The 5585-nt window shown below is 34.0% G+C and overlaps 1 pseudogene; it reads right to left on the reverse strand.

Moving 5' to 3' along the window:
* Nucleotides 1-498: 498 nt before the first annotated feature.
* Nucleotides 499-4795, reverse strand: LOC133195108 (putative nuclease HARBI1; annotated as a pseudogene).
* Nucleotides 4796-5585: the final 790 nt, after the last annotated feature.

Consider the following 5585-nt stretch of genomic DNA (forward strand, 5'->3'; position numbering starts at 1 on the left):
TGACCTGTCAATGATTCTTCAAACCATTATTATAAAGTTGTTATCAATAGGCAAATTTTTACATAGGAATATTTAAGAGAGAAAAAAAAAACAGAGATTATTTTTCTTAATAATAATAGCAAAGCAATGATTTATATTTGTATGGAATCATCGTCTGGAATTTTAGATTTAAATTTCTTCAAATATTGACCCCAGGGTAAGGTTGGACAAAAGTAGGCCAAAAAAAAAAAAATACACAGAATGAAAAACAGCCATGCTAGGCCAAAGTCACTCAATGGAGCATTGTGACCCATGGTCCTCTTGTTAATACATGTATTGTGAAATTCTTAACTTCCTTTAAATTTTTGACTTAGTTCTACTTATGAATAATAAAATCAAACTTGTAAGGAATATGGATACTTTTGACTTGTATTAAATTTTGAAGAAATTTGAAAAATCCAGTATTAAGCTGACTATACTCACTAGTCACTAGCCTAGTTTTCAATTTAAAGGGGGGAAAATAGCTTCTGTAAGCATGTAAAAGATTATCCAGATCAATTCATAGCAAATCTCTGAATTAATCTCTGTCGAATTGCCTGTCCAGTTTGGTCTGCATTTGCATCTTGGGCTTGTTGATGAACCCCAGGGTCATGCATATTGACGGCTTCTTCATATTCCATCTGAGGTACCTTCATGTCAAGGCACATGTTGTGCAATTTAGCAACTGCAGTTATGATCTGAACACTCTTCTGTGGGGAGAAGAGTAGCATTCCACCAGATTTGTGTACGCATCTATTGAAAAATGCAATTTTTAAGCATTATTTTCTTTTGTTTTAGTAAGAATTAATGTGTTACTAGTCCTTGTTATATTATTATTATTGTTGTTTCATCATGATGGTACAATCGATATATGATGATGTTCATGATAATGCTGTTATAAATAAAGTATATTATTTTAATATTGTCAAATTTGAAGCAAAGTCTCTGTTTGTATTAGGGGGTGTGCGTGTGTATATATATAGAAATATACCTAAACCGGGATTTGCAGACGCCCAGAGCCCTCTCAACTACTACTCGTGTGCGACTGTGTGCAGCATTATAATTCTCTTCTCCCACACTAGATGGATTGGACTTGGGTGTCATCATATATTTCTTAAGGGCGTAGGCTGTGTCCCCAAGAAGCCAGCCATCATTTCTGTGACAAATATATCAGAAAACAAATAATTAAAAAGAAATAAAAGAGCTTTTCCAGGAATGTAACAACCCGTTATAACAAGCCCTCCCCACTTCTTAATTACATACACGTACATACTGTATGCAACCCTCTACCCAAGTAGTGCTTGCACCCCTGCTTTGTTTCTTCTAAATTTGGTAAATTTAAATTTCAATTACCGTGTTTCCATGTGGTCTTTCAGTTCGGAATTTGCAAATATGAAGGAATCATGGACTGATCCCGGCCATTTACAAACAATGTTTGTGAACCTAACGATAAGAAATTAATAATCATCATCATGCATCTACTATTTATGTAATACAAACATTGGAATTCATTGAATACATGTAAACAGTATATTAACAATATGAATTGTCTATATGAACTGATATTGACACTCGGTTTTTACAAGATAAATGCTATTTAGATAGTGTCTTCCGACTTAGCCAAAATTCTGAAATTGTTACAGGTGATTGGTTTTGGCTAGATGGGAATGGTTTACAGGTAAGGGGAGGGAGAGAACAAAAGAAATTATTACAGGTGACCTATAGTCTGTTTTAGGTTACCACAGAAAGTTTTGAAATGATAAAAAAATAATAATGCGATGAAGGGTAAATGAAAAAATATTTTGAATTAAGTAGTGTAAATTTAAAATAAATACATTTAAGTACAGTTGTAGCGTTTTTCTTGCACGAACCTTAGAGAGGCATCCACCACCAGTTGCACGTTCATGGCATGAAAGCCTTTTCGACACACATATTCAGGCTCGTTTTCTTTGGGAGCTATAATGGGTATTAGAGTGCCATCGATGGCCCCAATAACATTAGGAAACCCCGTTATTTGATAAAAATGGTGCTTGGTGACTAAAGCCTCATTCGCTGAAATATAAAAGTATAAATAGAAATATATTGGAAATATATGCAAGAAATTTCTTTTTAATGCATGAAAATGGGACCTATAATTCGTGACATAATCATAAATCATCCTCAATCTGTTTCTTATCATTGTTTCATTATTTAAAAATTTTCGGGATTCTTTAAAAAATTATGTTATACAGGCACATAATTGGGGGGTGGGGGGGGGGGGGTTCTGCCCATTCACATTTTTTTTATATAAGCATTCTTATGAAAAAAGTTATGTGAAGTCAAATTTTGGGCGAGACCTTGTGTTGCGGACACTACATAACACCTGTTATATCTAAAATAAAATATTAAAGATATTTATTTATTTATTCCAAACTTCTTGCAGGTTTCGATTATGTATCTGATTGCAATGAAATAAAAGAAAAATGTTATGATTCTCTTTGAAAACAAAAATTTTATTCACATTAATGACTTGCTAATATTTTGCCTAATTTATCTCCCATCCTTAAGTTTACCTACCTTTACAATTACACATAAAACCTGTATAATCATCATGTGAAAATTAAATTGAATGATTCTAAATTTCAAATACATTTGTCATAACATCCTGGATATCTTTGGTTGCATCTTGTCTAGCTTTGAAAATGCATGGCATTTTTGTTGCGGACACTACAAGTAACCATAAGAATAATCTTTTGTCATTTTTATAAAAATAATTGTTGATAAATGTTCATTTCTAGGCTGAATTACATACCACAGGATCAACTCTTGAAAAACATATGTTTTTTTTTTTTTTTTTTTATAATTGCAAGTTCAAACAGTAGAATTATATAAAATTTCATAACGTATCTGCATTTTCACATATTTCAACATAATTTCGTTATAATATTTAGTTGATTTACAAAAAGTAAATTGCATATAAAAGAGGGATAATTTCACAATAATTTGGCATCTATCACTAAGAGTTTCTATTGTAAATCTCCTGAAACAAAAACTGGATTACAAAGCCATTTTTCAGCTGCAACAGCATAACACATAATATATCCCATATTTTCAGTAGTAAATCTTCAATATTTTTATTGTATAGAATATGGGAGTGTTGTATATCATTTAACTAGTTAGGGGTACCATTTGGTCATAATTTGGTCATAATTGTTAAGGGTTTAATCATATACACTGTATTTTGATGCAGAGTGCATTATAACATTAGTGAGTATGAAAAATAACAAATACTGTGAAGATGGCGATTATAAAAAAGGATTTTAGGAATTATTCCATATAAGTTTGTTTTACAAACCTGATGGGAAATGAATATTGTTTAGTCGATGACAAATTGATTTGGTGACACGATCGATAGATCTAGAAACGCTTGATCGTGATATGCCATGCAGGTCACCACACTCATGAAAAAAAGGAGGCCTTGGCAAGGTACCTTAGGTCACCAGCACCTAAATAGTTTCATAACAGGGTTTTTCAATTTTGTTCACACAAATACAGACCAAGAAATCTTCAGTGACTTTAAGTTTCATGATATCATAAGGAGAGAGAGAGAGAGAGAGAGAGAGAGAGAGAGAGAAGGGATTAACTGAGATGTTCATTAAACAGAAGAATGTTTTGTCTTAGTTTATTGTCCATTGTTCCTAAGGCGATAGAATGAGTGTGCTCGAAACTAGAAACTAACTTCCGAGGAAGAGTACAGAGACATAGGCGCTTGGTTTGAGGATGGTGTGTTTTGTTTATTACATGTATTTGTTTTTCTAGGTGTGTCTGAATACACTCATTAAAATAAAAATAAAAAATCGCTGAAATTAGCACGTTTTAAAAATATCATACTGTATATAAAAGAGTGCTCTCTTTTATATACAGTATTTTGATATTTTTAATACGTGCTAATCTTGGCCTTACATTAGGAACCGGGAGGGGGGGGGGGCGGGAAGCAGTGCCCCCCAAATAATTCTGCCGATCTTTAGAATACTACATAGAAAACATAGCTACTATATGCATGTGCCCTCTCAATAAAAACGTCTGATGACGTTTTTGGCTTGTCAAGAAATTTTTGGTTGCTGATAGTGCCGCCCCCGATCGAAAATATATGCCCCCCCCCCCCCCCCCCCCCCGACTGAAATTACTACCTAAGTGCGCCTGCTAATTTCAGCGATTTTTTTTTTAATTTTCATTTTAATGACTGCATGTATTCAGGCACACCTAAAAAAAAATACACCATCCTGAATTGAAACCAAGCGCCTATGTACAGAACATGTATATTTAACCAGAACATATAGTTTATTATAACTTCAAAATGTATTTCTATATTTCTGTTTTAAGTGATCAACCTCTACATTGGGCTTAACACTTTTATGAATTAAAAAAAAAATATATGTATATTATTCCGGAAAAAAGTTGTTCGTGTAATCTCTGTGATAAAGAGAGATAACTCTAAGTTGTGTGATGGTAATGTGAAAGGGACTTCAGTGGGTAGATAACTCATGGAAATATACAAGCATATGACCTGTGTGTACGCAGGAAGAGAGTGGCTTCTGTTCGTTGGCCTTTCAACGTCACCTCTCACCATGTCTACCAAACGATAGAGGACATGACGAGGGAGGCGATACCTTTCCACTACTTCCTCATCGCTCAAAAAATCAAGGGGATTTGTCCTGTCCCGAAACACGCGTGGTCTCTGTAGTTTTCTCCCAATAACAGGTACGTTTTCGTCTGCTAGAAGTATTAATGACGCCATTTTGTTTGTGTTTACGAGTACGCGAGGTTATCTACGAGAGCATAGTACCACTCGTAAAATTACGATCAACTTTAATTGTAACTCGCAAGTCGTAACTCTTAGTGAAACGCACTTACGTGCTACGTCTACGTTTACGTCTACGTTTACGAGCTACGACCTGTTAGTGAAACGGTCGCCTGATCCCACCTCTGGAATTTCCAGGGGTTCGTATGTTATGCCCTGCACACAAATTGTATTGATTACAGATTTTTATGAGATCGATCAATGTTCGTTATCTTCACCTTATCATTAAACTTATTGTTTAAGGATACGTATACCTATCAAATTTTGGTGTCTAGTTAAACATGTTATGACAGAAGTCTGCGAACTTTCCGAACAGCCCTCGTGCAAGAAAAGGATTTTTCAGAAGAATTGGAGCCCTTCATGCAAATCATTACTTGATAACATAGCACATAATCAGTTTCATCAATTATTACCTCGTAAAGATCTAGATATGAACTTACATATTTTATTTTGAAAAATTTACTCTCTTTTTAACAGGTAGGCTTACTATGAAGAATAATGTAAATGGCAAGGTTTAAATTTATTTAACTAATTCAAGTTCTGGGAACCCAATAGTTTTGTGCACGACAAAAAAGCAGAGAACCAGTAGTTGTTAAAACAGAGTGTGTTTATCATTGTCAGTTTGCGTTTATAGAATGTGAGGCTGACAAACAACATCCAACTTGAAGTATCGGGATTTGTAAAGTTAAAATATTAGGTAAGTTTAATATGAATACATGAATAAATC

The sequence above is a fragment of the Saccostrea echinata genome, unplaced genomic scaffold, assembly GCF_033153115.1.
Source record: "Saccostrea echinata isolate AGI-Se365-2 ecotype Australia unplaced genomic scaffold, CSIRO_AGI_Sech_v1 ptg000029l, whole genome shotgun sequence".
In the NCBI taxonomy this organism is placed as follows: domain Eukaryota; kingdom Metazoa; phylum Mollusca; class Bivalvia; order Ostreida; family Ostreidae; genus Saccostrea; species Saccostrea echinata.